This window comes from Pseudorca crassidens, chromosome 16 (assembly GCF_039906515.1).
Source record: "Pseudorca crassidens isolate mPseCra1 chromosome 16, mPseCra1.hap1, whole genome shotgun sequence".
In the NCBI taxonomy this organism is placed as follows: domain Eukaryota; kingdom Metazoa; phylum Chordata; class Mammalia; order Artiodactyla; family Delphinidae; genus Pseudorca; species Pseudorca crassidens.
The window spans coordinates 55,352,290-55,377,002 of NC_090311.1; the positions used below are offsets into that span (position 1 = coordinate 55,352,290).

At 47.8% G+C, this 24,713-nt stretch overlaps 1 long non-coding RNA gene across 1 annotated transcript; it reads left to right on the top strand.

The window, feature by feature from the left end:
* The first annotated feature begins 14,570 nt into the window (after positions 1-14,570).
* On the top strand, positions 14,571-15,973 carry LOC137208526 (uncharacterized). The gene is made up of 3 exons (XR_010935653.1): positions 14,571-14,815; positions 15,122-15,288; positions 15,869-15,973. It is a non-coding gene; the product is annotated as an uncharacterized lncRNA (long non-coding RNA).
* The last annotated feature ends 8,740 nt before the right edge of the window (positions 15,974-24,713 follow it).

Consider the following 24,713-nt stretch of genomic DNA (forward strand, 5'->3'; position numbering starts at 1 on the left):
TTGCTATTATGAGTTTATATCATTTTTTTCAACCGTGAAATGTGTCATACATACGGAAGAGCATATACAGTATAAATATACGGTCTAAAGAATAATAAAATGGACAGTGCGTCCACTGTTAAGGAACACTACCACTACTGTAGAAGCCATCTTAACACCCAACAGTAGCTGAATTCTCCACCTTTTCCCCCAAAGTGAGCACTGTACTGACTTGTGGTTTAATGATTTCCTTGCTTTTTTCTATTTTCACCCCCAGTGGAGGTGTTTTGAAACAATGTCGTGTGTGGTTTTGAAAACACTGGGCCTCAAGCACACACTGAGCTATGAGGGCACAGGGCAGCACTGCCACTGTTTGATGACATTCGCCAGACAATATAATGGGCTCTCCGGGGCAGGGCGAGCCTCCGCTTCCCTGGGAACTTTGAAGAGCCCTTTCCCCTTGGGGAAGTCAGTGAGCAGGGACTTGAATGAGTCCTGGGGCGTGTGGCCGTGCCGTGTCTGGCAGAAATATGGTCAGAGGGCGTGGACCGCTGACTGCAGTTTTCAGGCTCACCACAGCCATCCTCTGGATTTCAGCAGTAAGCCAAAGCTGAGCACGTCTGTGGGAGGAAATGCTGGTTCCTCTTGCTGATCTGGAGAGCAGGAAGGTCTCCAGCGCATGTCGATAAAAGCGTAGGAGAAATAAGACCCGGGGCCGGGATCACCTTAACGTTCTGTTCTTAGCCGAGCCCTATGAAACGAGCAGAGGCTTTGGTGCTAACAGCTCGGGACGTTTCTGTCTTGAGTCCCTGCTCCAGACCAGACTTCTTGTCCTTTTGGTCTGGTGCCAGCCCTCGTCCTGGTACCTCCTCTACTTTCCTGAGAATTTCCTGGGAGTTTGCTTGATTTCTTTCTTTGACTTTCCTCTCCTCTCTTTTGATGGATCGCCTGTTTCTTGTGCTGCTTGTGAGGAGAAAGGATTAACCCCTGATCCGAATTCTTTCTTCAGAGGAAGATGACTCCATTTACCTTCTCTTAGGAGTGTTTTCTAGAGAAGTTCTGGATTAAGAAAAAGGCAAGGTCTGTATCCACCATGGTGGATGGTCTGCTGATCGGTGCATCTGGGTTGGGAGGCCTGAGGGTCAAAGTAAACTAACAGATAAACTTGCTGTCGGGTTTCCCCCTCGTCCCCCCTCCTTTCTGGAGCTTCCGTTATTTATATGTTGCACACCCTGGACAGAGTCCCTCAATTTCTGACCTCCTATTGGCATCATTTCGTCATTTTGCTCTTTTTTGGAGGGGATTCACTCAGCTGTATCTTTCGAGCCTTTCTGTTGAGTTGTTCAGCTTTTGCTATCCGGTTTTTGATTTCCAAGAACTCTTTCTGAATGTCATTTTTTTATATCATTCTATGCTTGTTTCTTGGATATAATATCTTCTCACACCTGAAGACAGATATTTTTTCTTCTCACGTAATTCTAATTCCTCCAAGGTTTAAGGTTTTTTTATTTGCTGGTAGCTTATTTATTTATTTATTTATTTATTTTGTGGTCTGGGGGAGACCAGGACTGGGGATACCTTGTCTTGTATATTAGCGCTTTAACCTCAGGTATCAGGTAATCCTTTTGTGTCAGCTAATGATTAATCATGGGCATTTAATTTAATGGTCCAGAACAAATGGGGAGGTGTGTAGTCTGAGTTTCTCTAGAGTGGCCTGGTTGGGCTGCTCACTGGGGAATCCTAGTGATGGTCTCCTTAGGTCTGCCTTCCGATTCCCCACAGGAGTCCTTCCACTCCTGATGGGATGGGTCGGCCTGGCAGCATCCCTGAGCCCACTGGGGAAGAAGGCGGGGTGACTCTTTGCATTCAGGATTCAGTACGGCAGCATCCAGTCCCTTAGTCCTTTTCTCTTCAGTATGGTATCAGTTCTCTGATCTGTGCCTGGTGTCCCTAGTCCAGGAATCCTCTCTTACATTCTCCAGGCAAAAAAAACTCCCGGCTTCTTCAGCGTTGAGGGCAGTGCGGTAGCCCTGTAGCTTGGATTGAATCATGCCTGCCCAGATTATCCAGGGTGCTCCCTTACTCTCTTCTTTTAAATTTATTTATTTTTTGGCTGTGTTGAGTCTTCGTTGCTGTGCACACAGGCTTTCTCTAGTTGTGGTGAGCGGGGCTACTCTTCATTGCGGTGCGCAGGCTTTTCATTGCGGTGGCTTCTCTTGTTGCGGAGCACGGGCTGTAGGCACACGGGCTTCAGTAGTTGTGGCACGCGGGCTCAGTAGTTGTGGCTCGTGGGCTCTAGAGCGCAAGCTCAGTAGTTGTGGCACACAGGCTTAGTTGCTCCACGGCATGTGGGATCTTCCCGGACCAGGGCTCCAACCCATGTCCCTTGCATTGCCAGGTGGCTTCTTTTTTTTTTTTTTTTTAAAGAAGGTGTTGGGCGTAGAGTTTATTAATTAATTAATTAATTTTTGCTGTGTTGGGTCTTCGTTTCTGTGCGAGGGCTTTCTCTAGTTGTGGCAAGCGGGGGCCACTCTTCATCGCGGTGCACAGGCCTCTCACTGTCGCGGCCTCTCTTGCTGCGGAGCACAGGCTCCAGACGCGCAGGCTCAGTAGTTGTGGCTTACGGGCCCAGTTGCTCCGCGGCATGTGGGATCCTCCCAGGCCAGGGCTCGAACCCGTGTCCCCTGCATTGGCAGGCAGATTCTCAACCATTGCGCCACCAGGGAAGCCCCCAGGCGGATTCTTAATCACTGCGCCACCAGGGAAGCCCAGCCCTTACTCTTAATGTTGACTGATCGGGGCTTTAATCACATCTGCAAAATGCCTTCACGGTAACACACAGCTCAGTGTTTAACTGAATAACAGGACTGTGGCCTTGTCAAACTGACACACCAAAAGAACTGTCCCAGTGGGTTTACCAATAACTTACCTAACCAGTTCCCAACAAATGGGCGTTCAGATTAAGTTTACTGTTGTTGTGTTTGTGTATAGACTCACTTAACTTGATAGAAGCTTCTCTGTTGGGTTTATGGCTTACAGATAGGACATCAAGGCTTTGGGCAGGTTATAGGAGATTGCCCCAGCCCTTTCTTTTTGCCACGTTGCCTTTGGGATAAAAGCAGACTTGTGCTTAGTTTGGAGATGATCTTAGCTTCTCACAGATGCTACCTGCTCTGAGGAAGTTAACCATCTAAGAAGCTGCTTTATGCCTACTTGTCAAAGATGGACAGAGATGCCCTGAGGACTAAGCGACTGTGGGACTAAGAAGAGGGGCTGGCCGGCCCAGATGCCCACATGCAGACTCGACTGGAGGGTTCTGTGGGGCCAGGCTGCCCCCGAGCACGTCATGGGGTGTGCATCTCAGGACACACAATGATAATGAACAGAATCAAACAAAACCTGCTTTGAGCCCAGCAACGGTGTGTGCTGGTGTTGGTTCTGCATGGAAATAAAAATGATAAATCTAAACTTGCAAGACGTTTTGCTAGAAATGACAGTGGCTATTTTTGACCAACAGCTTATTTTTATTAAGATGATCTGCTCATAATTAGAGTGAAGCTAATATATGTTTAATTTGGGCATTTTACAAGTTTACATTTTCCTTGAAGTACAGTAAGTTGTTTTTACATTTTTGTGTTTGAAATACGTTAAATACTTCTGATAACATTTTATGATTTCTAAACAACTCCCTTGTTCCTAAAAACCAGCGTATTTTTTAAAGTTAGCTTTTGTGACATCCTGTGTCATCTCTTGTTTCTGTGTGTTGCAGGGTCTAGACTAAGCGAGTGACTCTCTAGGATGCTACTGCTTGAGGTCATCTTCATTTATGGGAAGTACAATTGATTAAAACCAAAAATCTCAGAGTTGAATCTGAAAGGCGTGTGTCTGTACACGAAGGTCCTTGTTTCAGGTCACAGCCCAGGTAATTGGCCCTTAAAAATGCAGAACATGGGATGGAAGCCCATCAGAAGAGCTTCTCTGGGTCCCTCGCAGGCTGCACACTCGTTTCCCCAACAGTCCAAGGTTGAGGGCCCAGGGATTGGGGAACTCTAGACTATTGGCCTCCGTGCCAGAGCAGGGCTTCATCCTTCAGTCCTGTAATAGCAGGCTTGACCTCCTGTGGGTTATATGGGTTATATGACGCTCTTGACGCTGCTGGTATCCCCAAGAGGTCAGGCATTACTGCTTACTATCCGGCGACCCAGTCAGCAAGAGGCGGAGCGACAGCCTTAGTGTCTCATGCCCGTCTCTGGGGTCCGCGCTTTTAGCCGCGGCTCGCGCCCGTCTCTGGAGCTCCTTTAAGCAGCGCTCTTAATCCCCTCCCCGCGCACCAGGAAACAAAGAGGGAAGAAAAAGTCTCTTGCTTCTTCGGCAGGTCCAGACTTTTCCCCGGACTCCTTCCCAGCCAGCCGTGGCGCACTAACCCCCTGCAGCCTGTGTTCACGCGGCCAACCCCAGTCCTCTCCTTGCGCTCCGACCGAAGCCGGAGCCTCAACTCCCAGCCCCGCCCGCCCCGGCGGGGCAGCAGACAAGCCTCTCAGGCTGGTGAGTGCCGGTCGGCCCTGATCCTCTGTGCTGGAATCTCTCCGCTTTGCCCTCCGCACCCCTGTTGCTGTGCTCTCCTCCGCGGCTGCGAAGCTCCCCGCTTCCGCCACCCGCAGTCTCCGCCCGCGAAGGGGCTTCCTAGTGTGTGGACACTTTTCCTCCTTCACAGCTCCCTCCCGCTGGTGCAGGTCCCGTCCCTATCCTTTTGTCTCTGTTTATTCTTTTTTCTTTTGCTCTACCCAGGTACGTGGGGAGTTTCTTGCCTTTTGGGAGGTCTGAGGTCTTCTGCCAGCATTCAGTAGGTGTTCTGTAGGAGTTGTTCCACGTGTAGATGTATTTCTGGTGTATCTGTGGGGAAGAAGGTGATCCCCGCGTCTTACTCTTCCGCCATCTTCCCGGAAGTTCCTGTGCTCCTTTTGAGGCCAGGTGCGGGCTCCCTATCCCTTGTCAGCCTTTCCACCCCGAGACAGAAATAAGTGTAGGAGAGGTGAGATCCTTGGTAAGGGCAAGTGAGTCTCTCTGATCTCTAGGTATCCAGTCAGAAGCTCTCCTAGTTGTACGGCACAGCCATGGGCAACTAGATGGATGAAGAGCTAAGATGTCCTGAGGAAGCAGTAATAATAGCAATGAAGGCAGTTATGTGGGCCTTATCATGTGCCAGGTACTTCCCTAAGTAGTTCATATGTATTCACCTCCAACCCTATTTGGTAGATACTATTATCCCCATTTACAGATGAGGAAACTGAGGAACACAGAAGCTGAGAAACTTGCTTAACTGACCAGTGGCAATGCCAGAGTCTGTGTTCTTAACTTCTCTTTTGGAACACCTGCCAGGCAATTGAGAAGGTGGTCATTCCCAACCCAGACCCGGGTGCCTGGGCCAGGCCCGGGAGGAGGTCCCGAGAAGTAGGTGGTTGTGCTAATCCAGCAAAGGACAAAGCTTGGCCAAGGGAAGTGGGAGCCGGAGGAAACAGCAACCAAGCAGGAGCGGGAGGCTATCCTCAAACTCAGCTGGTCCTGCTCCAGAGTCATGCTTGACTGTGGGGCATGTGATCCCCCGGGGCAGTTCTCTGCTGGCTGGCTGATGCCATGGCTGGAGGCCTGAGATAGCCAGCCTTGCCAACGTCCACCTCCAACATGGAAGCAGGCCCGGCATTGGTCATTAGGGAAGGGCCAGAGAGGCTGTGACCCCATGCCCTGGTCATTGTGGCCCAATCTGCGGACAGAAGTATCTATTCAGTTAGGACAGTGACACCAGTACTTAAAATGTCATCTCACGAGAGGACCTCAGCTTTTGAAACTTGCCAAGCTTGATGGCCTCTTCCCTCCCACTCCTCTGGCCCTCGCCCCCCGTGGACAATTAGGAAGTAGAGATGATCCATTTCCAGAGTGGACATCATTGACTGTGAAAGAGGTAGGCTCCTTAAAAATCCTTTTAAGGAATTATTTTCAAGAAATTCTTTTTTTAAGAATTTAACTAGAAGGGACTGCTAGAAATATACCGTCAGTTGCCTAGTGGAGTATATGTATTTTTCAAATGTCTTATCAACAAAGCTGCAATTTTCAGGTGACCTGCTACTGCTGTGTGTAGGTAGGAGCTCAAGTTAGGACCTTTGCTTGGGGGAAAACCTCCCAAGAAAGAAGCCCCTCTTAGCTGTGTCCATGTGAGATCAGTGGCAGCCTTGCCTCTGTGTGTATAAAAGGTCTCGAACAAAACTTCCAGGCTTCCAGGGACCAGGTGCTTCAATGTGCATTCCTCTGGGGAGGCAAGTTACTTGGATTTGCCCTTAGGCTTAAGCCTCTGCAGCAGAAAGTCACTGTGAAGAAAGGCTCTCCAGGGAGATGATGTCATGATGAGGGCTCTGGCTGGCCCCAAGGACAAGCTGAGGACACGACAGAGCCGCTGAGGGTACATGGGATCTTGGTATCTGCTTGTGACCTTGGTGGAGATCTGAAGCATCAGGAACACCATCTTATTTGTGGGCAAGAGTGTGTTACTGTTCGGGGTCAGTGGTCAGAGGCAACAGTGTATAGAAGCAGCAGAAGTCATGCAAGCTAAAAATGGCAGCTGATTCCTGATTCTCGCCCCCAGGAAGCTGGGGAAAACAGGCTGAGCAACCTCGGGATTCTTGGGCAACTTTAGGGTGGTAGTTGGAAGAGATCCTGGGCAGGCCTACTAATCTGGAAAGCAAAAGGTCAGGCGTAGGTCTACATAAAAATGCTCCAATAAAATGTACTGCCACCCTGATTTCATAGAGCAAGCCAAATGCTCACACAGAGGTAAGAGATAGGTTCCCCGAGTCCCTGGGCTATCCTCTGAAGACTTTGCACGGTTCAGCCCTACAGCAAACCCTGATGATGAATCCTAAGACTTTTTAGGGAGACATGATGCTGGGCTTCAAACATCTGAAGGACCATTAGAACCGGGCCCAAGGAGAGAAGTTCCGAGAGGGAGAGGAGATTTCTGCTCAGCGTGGGGAAGAGCTTCCCGGCCACCGCGCCTGTTTCATGGTGCAGCGCAGCGCTGAGACCCCAGGCCGGGTGATGGCTGGCCTGTGAATCAGCTAGGCCACGTGCTCCCAATACTGCCGGCCTCACCCTGGGCCCATTCCTGGCTGGGTTTTCAGGTTGCCACTCCCAACCTATACACAAAAGTAGTCTGGGGAATCACAACAGCTCCAGACCCCATTCCCCAGATGTTCCTCCATGACTCCTTTCAGGTGGAAGGACCCCATGTCCAGGATGACATGGGACCCTTCTGTCTGCTCTCTGGGCTCCCCAGTCCCCAGGGCAGGACTGCTTCCATCAAAGGAAACCCAAGATGAGGCAGACTTCAAATTCTCTCCTGCATTGACTCTTGGGAATGCATGTTTGGGTCCCTGAAGATAAACCCTGTTGGGAGAGGCTGAGAACACAGCCTAGGATGACCAGTTAGTGCCTACTTCTTAAAAATGACTTAATGAAGTCTTAATGACACTCCTTGGAAGTAAGAGAAAAGCAGCAAAGAGGATTGTTGGTATGTTTCCACCCAAGGCTACCTTCTAGAGAGAAACTCAAAGAATGACTGACACCTGCTGTCCTGGCTTCCTTAATAAGCCTGACTAAACTACTCGTATGAAATTAGTGGGAATTCTGACGTAGCTTAAGGTATGTATATTGAGTAAATCATTTGAATTTTCTCTTTTGTATGAAGCATTGAAATATTGCTGAAAACAGACATCCCTCGTAGATGCCAGAACTTACTCTTTCTTTCAAGCCAAGGGAGTTGGTGTTAAAAAGGGTTCTGCCTCTGAATCACTGTGACCTTGATAAAGTCACCCCAGTTCTTTGGGTCTCGGTTTTCCCATCTGTAAAAATAGAGTTTGGGGAAAGGGAACATGGAAGACTCCCCCTAAGTGAGCAGTCAGCCTCGTGAGGAGTCCTTGACGATGTGGAGTCTGGGGAGGAGCCCGTCGCCAAACTGATGCCGATTGCCCACCGGCTCAGGGGCTGCTCGCCCTTCGGATAGGGTGGCTGGCACTCTGTGTGATGGTAGTGATGCCTGTTGGCCTGGACTGAGATGGGTTGAGTTGGGGTCATGGAGAAAGTCGTTCGGGGTTGAGCTGGGTCTCAGAATAGGGTCTGCCTGTAGCAGCTGCACTCTGACTAGGGCTGGGCCTCCCTCCTGCATCCCCTGTGCTTGGCTCCAGAGCCTTAGAGCAGAGCTGGCACTCCGCTCTCTCCCTTCCCAAGGCCTTATTGCAGTAGGGGCGAGTCTTCCACTTCACTGGCTAATTTCTTCCTAAGGTCCAGTGGGCTGAATGAGAGTCTGATTATGACTCCTACACTTTTTCACGACTTAAGACACAATTTTGTGAAAATAAAAGCACTTCCCTGCCCAAGTTATACTGACCGGCAAAAAATTATTTCTGATCCATGATACATTTTGAATTAAACATTACCCCTCTGAACTTATAACAATATGGCCTGAGTGAGCTTCAATTTCTGATTCTTTTTGAAATTGGATTTTTTTTTTAAATCACAGAGATAATATATGCTTACTGTGGAGCATTCAAATAACACAAAAGAGTATAGTGTGAAGAAGCAAAGTCTCCCTTTGTTTCCAGAACCTTCCAGGACGGCTAGGCCCGTGAGCCATGGCCGCTGAGCCTGCGCGTCCGGAGCCTGTGCTCCGCAACGGGAGAGGCTGCAACGGTGAGAGGCCCGCGTACCGCAAAAAAAAAAAAAAAAGCTTTTATCAGAACGCCAATATAAAAATTATATGTGCCTCTGATATAGAAAAAAGGAGAAATTGTCATTTAATGGGGTTTTTGCGACATTGCCATTCCATGTCCTAAAGCGCTATGTGATATTCTTACCATCCCTCTTGATGTCTCCTCTGTACGCCCTGCTGGTTAAGTGCAGAGCCTCCAGGTCTCATTCTCTGATGGTCCGGACCCCGCTTGGAACACCTGTCCCTTCACACTGTTTCCAGAGCACCTCACCCGTTATCTCTGTGATGGCTAGTGATGGTTCAGATCTGTTTGAATTTTTTTATACCATTACTTTAATTTAAAAAAAAGCTTAGGATCCCTAGTTTATATCATAGTTGAGAATATTTAACAACACCTCATCTGTATAAAGATTCTTTTACCTAGCAACCTCAGTTGTCTGAAACAGTCAAAAAAAGGAAAAGGAAAAAAGCAGTGAAAACAGATGCCAAAAGCCCATGCAGTAAACTTCATGACACTGCATTAAAAAATCCCAAACCCTTCCAGGTAGAAGTGTGTTTGAAATAGGCCTTGACCTGTGGGCATAGCATCTAGTAAAATGACAGGAAATGAGAAGAAGTGTCTGGTGGTGACTGTCAGAAGCCCAGCTCTCTAGACTGTTCCATCTCTTAGACAGCCTGTCTTCACACTGGGCTGGGTGGACCGGGTTGTTATTTATCGCCTAAATCCGCATTGCCTCTTCCATCCAGAGACCCACTCAGCCCTGGTTGATGGTGCAGATTTGGATTAGAGAATCCTTCCTTGTCATGTCCCACCCTCCCTGGTTCCTAACTGGCCCTTCCAAGTGCCAGTCATTGCTCTTATTCATTGAAGACCTGCATGTGCTGGGCACAGGGGAACAAAGGTGAATAAGACATGGTCCCTGTCCCGAGGAGCTCGCAGCCTTGTGGGGAGAGAGGCCTGCCACGCAGCTATGCGTGGATGCCTGAGTGCCGTGGTAGAGCTCTGTTGAGGATTGTTCCCATTCAGGGATTTTCTAGCTGTCCTGTTTATGCTGGATATGGGACAAGGGCGGGCCCTAGGGCCACGATGGCTCCTACAGGCAGGATCCCTGAGTGCTTCTGGGCAGAGGTTCTGTCACAAGACGAGTGATAAGCAGGAGATGGGGTGGGCAGCTCCTGGAACCAAGGGCCTGTGAGGCAGTGGGCAAGTGTTGTAGCCCATCTCTGCAGAGAGAGCCCCTCCTTGCCAGCATTATTTGAGGTGCTGGGGGCCATGGTAGTTGAAAGAATACAGAAATGGGGCAAGATGATGGATTGCTTGTCTGGGGAAAGGGATTCCTGTGAGTTGGGTGAGTTTTGGTCAAATATAATGAGCCATTAAGAATAGTAAGAACTCGAGATGAAGAGCCCAAGGGCCCATGCTTAACCCCAACAGACATTCTCTACAGAAAGATGAGATCAACTTTCTCGCTCAAAAATGTGCCCGTGCACTTTGGCAGAGATTGGCTGTGGGGTTTGGAGCACATAGCCACATGCATACCACCCCTACAAAGCAGGAAGGTAGTTTAGATGCCAGCATTTGGGGTTGACTCTTGGGTTTTTGTTTTCGTTTTTTTTTGGTTGGCAAACAATATTCTTTTTTTTTTTTGGCTGCGTTGGGTCTTCGTTGCTGCGCGCGGGCTTTCTGTAGTTGGGGCGAGCGCGGGCTACTCTTCATTGCGGTGCGTGGGCTTCTCATTGCGGTGGCTTCTCTTGTTGCGGAGCATGGGCTCTAGGCATGCGGGCTCCAGTAGTTGTGGCGTGTGGGCTCAGCAGTGGTGGCTTGCGGGTTCTAGAGCGCAGGCTCAGTAGTTGTGGAGCACGGGCTTAGTTGCTCTGCGGCATCTTCCTGGACCATGGCTTGAACCTTTGTCCCCTGCATCGGCAGGTGGGTTCTTAACCACTGCGCCACCAGGTAAGGCTGGCAAACAATATTCTAAGGACAAAGAATTGGAATGGCTGTAAGGAAAGGTTTTCTAATAGAAATGTTTGAAAATGGTGCAGGATTCCTTGAGAGGTACTGAGCTTTCTATCCCTGTAGGGATTTAGGTGTAGTCAAACAGTGGATGGGAAGAGTAGGGCAATTAATAAGTTTGAGCTTCCCCACCAAACTTAGATCTAAAATTAAAATCCTATATACAGCCTTGAGAGGACACTCTAATTTACCTACTGTTAGAAAGGATTCCTTTTCAGGATTAAGCATGGGAAGCAAACACATTGTTGAGATAATAAAGGATTCTCTACCTGACATGCAGGAGACTTCTTGTTCTAGGAGTTACTTCCTAAAATAACCAACTTGGAATATTTGTTCATCTAGTAAAGTATTATCCTTATCAAATAGTATTTATAAATAAAAAGTGCTGTGCTTGCTGTTACATAGAAAGGAATATCTGCCTTCTAGAAGCTTGTGTTTTAAAGCAAACTTTTTTGAAGACTGGAAATGTTTTCTTTTTTTTTTCAAGTTCAAATGTGTACCAGAAGGCTACTTTTGGACTTGGGCTTCTGAAAGATTGAGCACGTGGCTCAAACCCCGGTGAGGGTTCTCTCTTCTCCTTCTCCTACCTGCCTGCCTTGAACGTGGACTTACAGAGCTGGGAAACTGAAGGTTATACTGGGCTGGGGGAGCGGGTGTCACTCCACTGCTTCTGGATGGACCTTTCTGTGTTGCCTGGGTAACGCAGCATCCAGCTGACATTTTGATGGAGCACCGACTATGCCAGCCTCTCTTCCGAGTACTCAGGAGGCAAGGGCCCTGGCTTTACGATCCTGGAAGCTATCTGAGGCTGGTGATGCCAGAGGGTCCATCACCATACACAGAGTCGTGGTGGACACTCAGCCAATCCATGGCATTTTTCTCTTGAGGTTGGGGAAGAGTATCTTCAGATAAAACTTCAGTTTAGGTTGCCTAATCAGGAGATTAGGAGGAGTGCAGAAGACAACTAGATGCCTAGCTGAATGCATCTGCTTTTCTCCTCTAGGTCTGAGACATGTATCAGGAGCTGAATAGGGCCTCAACCCAGATCTAAGTCTTGGGGCAGGATATGGAGCTACTGACATTTGTATAAAAGGACCTGAGATCCAATCTGGGCAAGACCCATCGAAGAGAAGGAGAAATTGTAAGGGAAAGGGGGTTGTCTTTTGAGAGTGGAGTTCAGATATCCCTGGCAATGCCCCTGCACCCTAAAGAGTGAGTGGAATAGCATCAGCCAGCAGAGGTCTGGGTACCATCGTGAACAGCAACGTCTGTGAGACTGAAATCCATGGAGAGGGGAAGGAGAATTTAAGATGGGTAGATGGGACGTCTTCGGGCAGAGGGGGCTTTTAGCTTTCTTTTGCTTTGTACAAGAAAGTCACTTGAGGCACTCAATGAACCTTCACTGAGGGGAATCGAGGCAACTGGCTTTGTGCTCGGGTGGAAGGAGCTAGGATACAAAGATGAACAAGGCGTAGTCTCTGCCCGAGCCCTTTGGTGAGGCAGGCGTTACAAAACATGGGAAAATGGCTACACTCGAGCCCTGTGAGAGAGAAACTTGCAGAGAAAGCCTAGCAAAGCCTCACATTTAAGCTCAAACTTAAACACAGTCAAATTGGCCAGGCAGAGTGGGGATGGGCCAGTGGAACAGCTGGTACACAGATCTGTTCTCATGGAGGAGCAAGGTGCCTTGAAGAATTATGTCTAGAGAGCTGGAACCAAGGGCCCAGGAGAGAGGGGAAGAGAGGGGTAGACATAGGGACAAGATTTGGAAGTGCATTCCATAGGCTATCATTTGGAAAACTATTGCAGTTTTAAAATGAGCATGGCAGGATTAGATTTTTTTTTGGGGGGGGGGTGTCTTCCCAATGGATTAGAGATGAGTGACGCTGGGTCAGAGGGAGGAACCAGTTAGGAAGCTACTGGTAAGACAAGAATAAATTGAGTGTTCCTAATGATGACACCTCGGTGATGAATCTATTTAGAAATGCAATATCTTATGGATTCGGGGTGGCTGGCAAACTTTTTCTTCCTTCCCTGTGGTTTCCTGGCAGTTCTTCCTTTCTGACCTTTTTTCTTCCCTTATTTTCTCTTAGTTTTTCCTGATACATAAGCATTAAAAACAAAGATTTTCGGGCTTCCCTGGTGGCGCAGTGGTTGGGGGTCCGCCTGCCAAGGCGGGGGGCACGGGTTCATGTCCCGGTCCGGGGGGATCCTGCGTGCCACGGGGCGGCTGGCCCCGTGGGCCGTGGCCGCTGGGCCTGTGCGTCCGGAGCCTGTGTTCTGCGGTGGGAGAGGCCACGGTGGTGAGAGGCCTGCGTACCGCAAAGGAAAGGAAAAAAAAAAAAAGGGGGGAAAGAAACCCCAAAAAACCAAAGAATTTTCCTCTGAGAAATCCTGCTTTCAACCCATTTAAATATATAGTGATTCTACTCTCAGAGTAGTTGCTCATTATAGTCTTGATTTTGTTTGCTGCTTGAGAAGAGACTTTTAGACTTCTGTTTTCTTGTCATGTATCTTGTTTTAGTGTTGTTGAGACTTCATTTATTTATGACTAGGTCTGTAATTATAGCCTCAAAAGATTGTTGCATTTTGGAATTTGCAATTTTCTGTGGTCTGATACTTAGTTCTTGAGTCCTTTTTAACAGTATTGCGTGCATATGGTCAAAACCCAAACATTCTGAAGAACATCCAGTTCAGATATGCCTCCCTTGCTCACTCTTGGGACTCAGCCCCCAGTCCTGTCCCCTTCCCCAGAGGCCGCCATGTCTCAATGAGAACTGCTTATGTTTCCAGGGAATTCTTCAAGAGAGAGTACATGCAAGTAGCAACAAGCAGATGTGTGCCCGAATTCCTTGGTTACCTAACTGGCGTTTTTGTTTGTTTCAGTTGCTGATGTCTATCCTGCCTTCACACCTGAGTGGGCCCTCTGGGCCCCGGGCTCCAGGAGGTCAGACAAAGGCAAACTCCTTCCTGGGAGATAGGAAGTGGTGGTTGGAAGAGGTCAGGTAGACTTCCCAGCTAAAGTATGTTTGAAATAGGCCTTGACCTGTGGGCATAGCATCTAGTAAAATGACAGGAAATGAGAAGAAGTGTCTGGTGGTGACTGTCAGAAGCCCAGCTCTCTAGACTGTTCCATCTCTTAGACAGCCTGTCTTCACACTGGGCTGGGTGGACCGGGTTGTTATTTATCGCCTAAATCCGCATTGCCTCTTCCATCCAGAGACCCACTCAGCCCTGGTTGATGGTGCAGATTTGGATTAGAGAATCCTTCCTTGTCATGTCCCACCCTCCCTGGTTCCTAACTGGCCCTTCCAAGTGCCAGTCATTGCTCTTATTCATTGAAGACCTGCATGTGCTGGGCACAGGGGAACAAAGGTGAATAAGACATGGTCCCTGTCCCGAGGAGCTCGCAGCCTTGTGGGGAGAGAGGCCTGCCACGCAGCTATGCGTGGATGCCTGAGTGCCGTGGTAGAGCTCTGTTGAGGATTGTTCCCATTCAGGGATTTTCTAGCTGTCCTGTTTATGCTGGATATGGGACAAGGGCGGGCCCTAGGGCCATGATGGCTCCTACAGGCAGGATCCCTGAGTGCTTCTGGGCAGAGGTTCTGTCACAAGATGAGTGACAACCAGGAGATAGGCAGTGGGCAAGTGTTGTAGCCCATCTCTGTAGAGAGAGTCCCTCCTTGCCAGCATTATTTGAGCTGGTGGGGGCCATGGTAGTTGAAAGAAGGTAGAAATGGGGCAAGGTGGTGAATTGCTTGTCTGGGGAAAGGGATTCCTGTGAGTTGAGTGAATTTTGGTCAAAGACACCCCTTTGAGACAGGTAATTCTGCTGTGATGCCCTAGTCGGTGCGGGGGGTGGGGGGTGTCTCCCAAGGGCTCACCGGCCTTATTGGTTTGTGTCTTTTCTTCTCTTTTTAAAAGTCACTTTTGGGACCCCAAAGGACAAGGACCATCAAAAGGGGACACTGACTGTGATGACAGAAAATTACTTCCATCTGACTGAGCCAGTTTTAGAAGTTTTCACAGGGAAGCTAAAACTTCCTGGATGACAAATGAGACAAGTGAGAAGGGTTTGCTGCACCAACAGTGAGGCTGGGTGGGAGGGGTAGTGAGGGGAGGGCAGTGCAGGTAGAAAGGCCAGGAGGGCCAGGGCGTTGATGGGGTCAGGAAGGAGCCCAGCTTTAAGGATGGTGGGACAAAAGCATGTAGAAGGGAGAAGGTGGGATAATTAACGGTGACAGACAGAAATGTGGCATTTTCCCTAGGAGTCGAAGAATTTCACGGCGATGGGTGAGGGGACTTATACAATCACATTTGTGTTTCAGAAAAGCTCATGCCAGGTTAGAGCTAATGTTTGTCTATTTCAGAACTCAAAATGCTCCTTCCTGGAACTCCCTGCTTCCTCCCTTCTCTTCCTGGCCTCCATATCTGTAAACATTGTTTTGAAAGGCTACGCACAGTGTGCTGTTTGGGCTCAAGGGGCCAAGTCCAGCGGCAGGAGGAACATCACTTCAGAGACTCCACAGGAGACAAGGTATGATAATAACAGAAGAGACGGGGTCTGTGGTGCCCCTTCAAGGTTGGGGTGGCAGCCGGGCAGGCACTCTGCCATTAGCATTTGGAGTGGGAAGAGGCCTTGAACCCGAGCTGATACCGCCTAGCTGCATTTCAACTCCTTCAGGCTGTCACTTTCTAGAGGCCCTGTGCTCTGGGCTTAGCTCTCCGAGCACATAGCATCATCAGCTCAGTCATGGCAAAAACCTTCATGGAAACCACAGTGGATCAGGGTGGGAAAAGGCTGCATGGGAAAAACAGTTGGTATCATAGGGTAACTTGTAGCTGACAAGTGTGGGGAGAAAACATAAGCCAAGGGGTGGGGACCTGTGAGCCCTGAGAAGGGGTGCTGCCATCAGTGCCATGCCCATTTCGGGGTCTCGGTGGCTGTGGGTAGAGGGTTCAGAGCCTGCCCCGTCTCAGGGCTCTCTCTTCTCCTCCTCCCACATGGCTGCCTTGAACGTGGACTTGCAGAGTCGGGGATTTGTAGGTTATGCTGGGCCGGGGGAGCGGCTGTCACTCCATTGCCTCTGGACGGACCCTGCTGTGTTGTCGCCCAGGTCATACATCCTCCAGTTGGCTTTCTGATGGAGCACTGACAGTGTGCCAGGGTCTTTTCTAAGAGCTGAAGATACAAGGGCCCATGAATCAGACACGAGCCTGCCCTTGAGTTGCTGACAGCTCCCTGATGATCCCGGTGCTAGGAGGGTTCATCACCCTCACACAGAGAGCCATGGGGAGCGCTCAGCCTCTGTCGAGACCGGAATGCGCACTTCATTTAGAGATGAGCTCCCAGCAAAAACAGGCCTTTTCCAGAGCATCACTGTCATCTTCTGTAAGCGTGAGATCGCAGACAGGTGTATATGTTATTTATGGAATCGCTCAGTGTGGTTTAAAATGATGCATGGGAATTGGCAGGGATTTAGTGGTTACTCTCAGGGAGGGAGGGACTAGACTAGGGGAGGGGCGCACAGTTCTTAATTCTGCTGCATAACAGGAGCAGTGGGTACCCCAGAGCGGGGGCATCTTGTAGCTGAAAAGAGTGGGGGAAGGTATAAGCCAAGGGGTAGATTGTTCCTTTCAGTGTGTCACCGCCTGGGCTTGAGCTCATCTTTAACAGGGCTTTACCTGTGGGATCCTTGTGAGGCCTAGCTTGTGGGTGGGTCCTGTACAGAGAGATTTCATTTGCTTCTGCCCGGTAACCTAGGGACATCATCGGCTCAGTGTCAATTTTTTGAGTTCCCCAAATATGAGGGGAGTGTGTATTTCAACTCCAAAGTCTGAGTCCTAGACCTTGGTTAAGAATTCTCTGGGGACTGTCTTCCCGTGTGAACTTTTCTAATTTCCCCTTTATCTGAGAGTAAGTATTGCTTTTAGAGAGTCCCAATTTTCTGTGTCTGTGTGAGGAGGGTCTTGGTCCCAGCACGCCCTGGCAAGGCCAGAGGCTCTGTCTCCTCTCCCTGCATGGGCACTGAAGGTCAAGCTTCCTAAAACATAGCCCTTCCTACCACATTCTCCCACCTTAGGCAGCTACATACGGCAGCTGCTCATGGTCAGCGCTCTGGAATTCTGTTCCCTTGGTGCTCCAGCCCCTGGGGGTGTTTCCCTTACCTTCTTGCAAGCTCAGCTATGCATTAAAATTAAGTTTTCTAAATTACACCCAACATTTTCTAGGTGTTTTGTTACAGAAAGCTCTTCTGGTTATCGTGTTTGCCCTCACGCCAGAATAGAAGCCTCATGGGCACCGGCATCTTACTTTAAAAAAAAAAAAAAAAAGATCTGAACCATAAGAGTAAAATAGTTGGGTCTGCTAGAGTTAGGTAGGGGTGTGTGGGCATTCATACTCAGTATTTTTCAGTTTGTTAAAACATTTCCTACTCAGTAAACAAAGGGATCCTACTTCATATCGAAGGCCCCTTTCTGTTTCCAATTAGGAAGAGCTTTAAGTCTGTGAGCAAGCTTCCCCCTGCAGCAGGAACGGTAGGATTCTTTGGTGTGAGCAGTGTTTCAAGGCTCAGGACAAGAAGCTTGGCTTTGTGGATACAGGGCAATAGAAGTTACAGGCAAAGTCACCGGGACCTTAGCCCCTTATCTCTGGCTGAAGGCGTGGGAGCTGATTCAGCACGCATCACCGGGTATACATTCAACTGTCCAAGAAGTAACCAGCTCTTCTTGTCATATGGGCCATCTCTCCATCAATATGGGGTGTGACCATTTGGGGAAATGACGGCAAACCCTCATCCTACTCGCAGCTTCAGCATCAGAGTGTACCCTGGTGGCCAGGTGGGAATAAGTGGCAGAATTAATTTGATTGCTACTTCCTTCCTTCTTCTGATCCCTCCTGTCTTCACTTTATTCAGGGCAGGTAAATAAAACTCCTAAAGAGACTAAAGGCATCCAAGGAGACACAGAGTCAGGATAGTTAGATGTGGCATCTCTGGGAATACTACCATCTCTCAGGTATGTTTGGGAGGTCTGCAGGGAATCATCTTTTTTCTTAAAACTGTGAGGACACACTGCTTGACTAGCAATTAAGAGGAAAATCAAGCCCTGTTGATTTCAGATTGCCCTCTAAGTGGCTGCTTTTAAATGCATGTGTTATACACATTCCCATAAAAAGTTCAGGAAAGGGTATCATGAACAAGGGAAATTGAAACACATACTTCAGTGATAGAAGTTAAAAAAAAAACATGCAGGAGATCATCTCTATTCATTTTAAATGACTGCAAAAACAGCTCTGGTGAGCTCACTGCTAAGAAAACGTCTTCAAGGTTGAATTTGGGAGTTTCAATTCACTTAAATATCTTGGAATTGTTGCCCATTTCTCCCAGGACCTTGTTGCTCCTGTCTGCCCACCTCTGGTCCTCGTTTCCCCTTCTTCGTTTCCCATGTTTTCTTCTTGGTGAAGCCTTTCCAGACAGAGGGAGCAGCATGTGGAAAGTCAGGAGAGCTTCTCCGTGGTCTCACATCACCTTCCTAGGGGACGTCTTCTGTGTTTTAACACAGCTGCCATTGGGAAGACTGTTTCCTCCTCCTAGTGGCTGAGGTTTTGGGGTTGAAGACGATTTCCCAAATATCAGTTTGCTTTCTAGCAGATGGCAATTGGCACTTATCTCGTAGGGCCAGGTCTGCCCTCCCCCTCCTTCCATTCCACTGAAGCCAGCCCCTCAATCACTTAGGACTCAGATCCAGTCCGACCTTCTCCAGGGTCCAGGAGCATTGCCCCCAGCTGTGCCTCCTCTCATAGGGATTTCACCGTTCTGAGAAGTGGCATCGCTTTTATTGTCTGCACCACTCATTTCACTCAAGGGACCCTTGACCGGAGGACAGTTGTGGCCTCTGGGAACACTGTTCTCTTCAGACAAGTCTGCCATTTGGGGAGGAACATGAGTGGAGTGGAGGAGAAGTAAGGGGATATCCACACGACAGCGAGTCACTCGAGCAGAATACTTTCTAGAGAGCAACACAGTGACAAATGTCACAGCCAGCCCCCCACCCGCACCTCCGGGTTGCTCATTTGTAGACACAACAGACCCTGCCTGACTCAACTAGTTTCACCTCTGTCTCTTCTCTCTTGAGATCCTAAATTTAATTCTCCAGAGGGAGGGAACACTTTCATCTTTTACATTCCTTTGACACCTAACACAGCGTTGGGTGTGCCAGAGGTTACCAACAAATGCATCCTGAATGAATGAATGAATGAATGAGAGCTCTGTGTACCAATGAAGACCTGTATTCCTCAATTCCCAGGCATCAGGTGACCATCTCAACATCCATAGTTTTTTTTTTAATCACCTCAAATCCAGGATGTCTCAAATTCTCCTCTTCTGTTTTTCTCCTTCGAATCTGCCCTCCTTCCTGACTTTCCCAGAAGAACCCTCAATCATTTTGGAATCCTTCCTCTCTTGGTACCTAAATCACCAAAGCGCATCGAGTTGATTATTTTCTTTTGCTTCCATACAGCCACAGCCTAGGTTCAGGCTCTTATCACCCAAGCCCGGACTCTTGTAAAAAGGTTTCTGTTTCATTGCCTTGTACAATTCAACTGGGCTGATCTTCCTAAAACATTTCTTTATGCAAGTCACTCAACCACATTTAAAAAATAAAAACACTGACGGCTCCCATAACCAGCGAAATGCCATTCAGATGCCTAAGCCTGCACTCAAGGCCTCCCCAGTCTGACTAGCTGGTTCCTAGCGTCTCTCTCTCTACCTTTACTTTGCAAAAGTTCCTGTCTGGCTGCACTGGTTTGCTCACTGGCTCCCCCAGCAGGTCTCTGGCATTCTTACATCTCTTTCTTACATCTCATCCTGCCACACCGCCCTTTTTGTTGGGTCTTTCCAAAGGCTGCCCTGGTCAAGGCTCAGCAAGTTCAGGTCCCATCTCTTTAACCCCTTTAGCGCCAGCCACTTGCAAAGACCACAGGCTATTTACCCTTGAAGTTTTTGAAGCTTAACCTTCAGGACCCCACACTCCCAAGCTCTGGGCCTTATTTTATATTTGTAATCTTACGTTTTCTTAGAGAAGATCTCCCAATTTTATAAACTTCCAGCCTCCACCAAACCCACACCCATCTCTGCTCCTGACCATGGGAAACTCATTTGCTGTGTAACTGATCACAGCAAATGAGGAACTGTGGGGCTGAGTTTGCTTACAAGTGTCTTATTACAATAGGACTGGAACTTCTGGAAGCTCAGAGCTCACAGTCTCCTATTTCTTTTACTTCCCTTTGGATCAAAGCCCCAAGAGTGTGTTGACATATATTTTGTGCAAAATTTAAGAGCTCCTGGATGGAGCAGAGACATGGACGATTTTGCCCTTGGCAACAAGGGACATATTGTTGGGAAGATTAAGTACACATGATTATGAAAGGAGGAGGGAAGGTAAGTACCATAAGAGAACTACACATAGTGCACTCCCGGGCCTGGTGTTGTACCCGCAGTATCCTCACACCCCAGCAGGGCATCCTGGATATGCTGGGAGGGGGCAGATCAGCAGCCAGGCCTCAAGACTGACAGTAAGGTAGTCGGGGGAGGCTGAGCTACTTCCTGGTGCTGGGCCCACCACCCTCCAACCCTGGACCCCTCCACAGTAGCTCATGAGGTCCTGTGTCCCTGGCCTTGCCAGCCAGCTCCTTCCTGGCTTCCCCAGCAACTCGTGGTCGAGGTCAAAGTGTTTCCCAGGCTAACTTGCCAACGTGCCGGGCTTTTAGGAGAGCACTTACTGCTTTTGCTTTTGTTTCTCAATCCCGTTCTGTGCCCATGCATCGATTTGGGTTTGTAAAATCAGTGAAACCAAAACACCAAATCTCTACAGTTTTCGTTGGACAGACACAAAAAGGGGAGAGAACTTGGGGAGAGGCCCTATGTGTGTGGGGTTTTGAAGTTAAGCTTCATTAGCTTCAAGGCTGTAGCCTCTAGTCAACCTCGTTCTTCCTCCTGAGCTAAACTGTTCCTCTTTTTCCTTGATTTGAAACCCCTCACTATCATCTCTTTGAAGAGTTCCCTTTGCTACAGATGCTGAATCCCCATTTCAAGTGGAAAGAAATATAAGGAGAAGCTGTGGCTTGCTGTCTTGCTTGGGAGTCAGGAAATCAGTTTCCTTTCCTGAAAAATTGGTGCTTATGCTGCCTTCTACTAGGGAAGTGGAAGTCTGATGTCACCCATCAGCTCCTTTCTCTGCTTGCACTGCCAAGAAGCTCAGAGCTGCATTTTGTGCGCAGTTAGTTAACTCCAGTCCCCTGAGGCTAATTCTTTGGGATTTTACTTCTCTACTCCCTCTCTACCACCTGGCTCCCCCGGCACTGCCCCCCCCCCCATTTTGTGTTAACAGGCTTTGGTTCTGTTATATTTTAATAGGTTTATATAGGTCAGTTTGAAGCTTTTGCTGAATCCTTATTTCACCATTCCCCATGCCTTTTCATATACTCCCTTTATGAGAAACCTGGGCCCACCCCCAGCTGGGGACCCATGGTGGCATAGCTTTCTTCCCTTCAGGACTGAGGAGGGTTTTCTCCTCGGCAGTGGCTTCTCCTGGTGGCTCCTTCCATGCCTGACAGCAGCTCTGAGGCCTTCTTCCGACCCAGCTTCTGTAAAACAGCTTTAGGAGGCTTTTGCGTTTGTAGGACCCATGTTAGGCCCTGGCTCCCTAAACCCTTGAAAGGACTGCCTGTTTCCCTTTCTCCCCATCTCCCAGCCTCTTTCCTGCCTTGAGGGGGAGAAGAGCACCGTGAGGGCTTCTTTGTAAGCCCTTCTTCCTTGCCTTCCTGTCTCTACTGGTGACTTGGGCCTGGGAGGCGGGGCCAGTCTCAGCAGGCCTGGTTACCCTGGCAACCTGGGTGGGGCTAAAGCCTACCAATGGTTGAGAGTTATTCAAAAACTTTCAGTTGGTCCGCACCGGTTAGAAAGGTTGCCAGGGCAGCAACTCTAACTGCATTTCACAGATGAGGGGCGTGGCTTGATCAGAGTCATTCAAGCTGGGATTAAAATGAAGAGAGTGTATCACACTATCTGCCATGATAGCTCCAGTATCACCTCCTGCTGTAAATTGGAAATGCCAGGCCTGAGTAAATCTCAGATTTGCACTTACCAGATGGCCAAACATGGCCTTATTCTGATCCAGGAGAAAAATCTAATGCCACAGTCCACTTAGGACAAGTCTTCCAAAGTGTGGACTTGAGGTTGCCTGAGTCAGAATTATCTAGAATGCTTGTTTCAAATGTCAAGTCCCAGGCCCCCTACCTACTCCTGGGGATGGGCCTGGGAAGATGAGTTTTTAAACAATCCTCCCAGGTGACTGCTGTTTTGAGGACCACAGATTTGGGGGATGATATATCTGCATATATAGATATGCAGGGATGAGCAGAAGATTATAATATTTACAGTTACTTTTTAAAGATCAATTTTATTGAGGTCTGATTTACATACAATAAAATATGACTATTTAAAATGTACAGTTTGAAGGGCTTTGACAGATGTTTCCACTTTTGTAACCAGCATCACAATCCAGGTAGAGGACTTTTCCCTCGTTCAGTCATTCCCCACCATTCACCCCCAGCCCTAGACCCACTGATCTGCTCTCCGGTCCAACGAATTAGCTTTACCCTTTCTAGAGCTTCCTATAAGTAGAATTATGCAGTGTGTCCTCTTTTGTGTCTGACTTCTTTTTTTTTTTTTTTTTTTTTTGCGGTACGCGGGCCTCTCACTGCCGTGGCCCCTCCCATTGCGGAGCACAGGCTCCGGACGCGCAGGCTCAGCAGCCATGGCTCACGGGCCCAGCCGCTCCGCGGCATGTGGGATCTTCCCAGACCAGGGCACGAACCCGCGTCCCCTGCATCGGCAGGCAGACTCTCAACCACTGCGCCACCAGGGAAGCCCGTGTCTAACTTCTTTGCTTAGCATGATGTTTTTGAGATTCATTCTTGTTGAATTTGGCAATAGTTTGTTCCTTTTTATGGCTGAGTGATAGTCCATTGTTTGGATATACAAGACTCCGTTTATACATTCACTTGATTTGGTTTGGGTTGTTTCCAAATATTGGCTATTATGAATAAAGTTGTTATAACCATTCTGCAGTCCATCCAAAGTCAATTTTTGTGTATGGTATGAGGAAAGGATTGAGTTTCCCTTTTTTTCCCCTCAACTAGTAAAGGTGTATAGTTGTTCCTGCACCATTTATTGAAAACACTCTCCTTTCCCCCATTGAAAGTCAATTGACCATATTTGAATGGAGTCCATTTCTGAACTTTATGTTCCGTCAATCAAATGACTTACCCTTAAGCCAATCCCCCACATTGTTTTGTATTTTTTTAAATAATTTACTTATTTTTGGCTGCGTTGGGTCTTGGTTGCTGCGCGCGTGCTTTCTCTAGTTGCGGCGAGCGGGGGCAACTCTTCGTTGTGGTGCGCGGGCTTCTCATGACGGTGGTTTCTCTTGTTGCGGAGCACGGGCTCTAGGCGCACGCGCTGGCTCAGTAGTTGTGGCACGTGGGCTCAGTTGCTCCGCAGCACGTGGGATCTTCCCGGACCAGGGCTTGAACCTGTGTTCCCTGCATTGGCAGGCGGATTCTTAACCACTGCGCCACCAGGGAAGTCCACCCCCCACCCCCACCCCCACCCCCACATTGTTGATTATGTAGCTTTATAATAAAACTTAAAATCAGGTACTGTGAGTCCTTCAAATTCTATTTTAGATTTTTTGCATTTCCATGTAAATTTTAGAGTCAGTTTATCAGTTTCTACAAAAAGGCTGCTGAGATGTTGATAGGGATTACATTGAATCTGTAGATCAATTTGGGGAAAATTGACATTTGGTAATATCAAGTCTTTTAATCCATAAATATGGTATATCTATTTATTCAAGTCTTTTTAAATTTTAGGATTGCTTTGTAGGTTTTCAATGTGCAAATCTTGCGTATATAGTTTTGGCTGTTCTTATATCATTTTCCAGTTGTTTGTTGCTGGTATTAGTATATGGAAATACTATTGATTTTTGTTTATTGACCTTGTATCCTGCGACCTTGCTAAACCCTTATTAATTCCAGTAGCTTTGTGATATTTTGAGACCAATGAAATATCTCCTTTTTTTCATACTTTTAGCATCCATTGAAAGGTTTTGCCAGCAATAATTATTACCATGGTATTTCCCAAATGATTTTCTATTTTCATTTCTTCTACATGTATAAATTGGAATTTTACTGAAAGGAAGAGCTAGCCCTTCTCCTTCATGTATTCATTATAACAGTGTGGACTCATGGATATTTATTTCATTCTATGGGTTATAATCCATTATTACTATTATATTTTGTTATTTAAAATATCCCTGACCTGACCTTTGGGTGCTCCTTTAATTTGCCTCCTGACAACTTGACATGCTCCCATCATATATGTGATTTGGATTTTTCTTTTCACTAACTGATTTTCCCCCTGGTTATGGGTAGCACTTTCTTTCTTCTTCATATGCCTAATTTTTTATTGCGTATGGCATTTTAAATCTTGTGTTTAGTAGTGCTTTATTTTGTTGCATTACTTTAAAGAGTGTTTGGTTTTGTTGTAACAGGCAGTTAAGATGGTTCATATCAATCCTTTTCAAGCTTATTCTTTAAGTTTTAAAGGGCAGGTCTAGATTTTCCTGTACTGTAGGGTTATTTTAGCCACACTATTAGGACATGACACTTATGTGATTTCTACTAAATCCCCTATGTATTCAAGAAAGTTCCTCCACCTATTGTAGGAGTTAAAATGATTCCCAGCCTTGTGTGAGGTCTGAGAATTGTTTGGCTTAGAGCTCCCTGGAAAATTGTCTTTCCTTGTTAGTTGTTTTCTACCAACCTCATTGAGTTTTACCCTATGCATGCTCAGATTTGTACTCAGCCAAAGATTTAGACTCCTCTGCAGATTTTTGGAG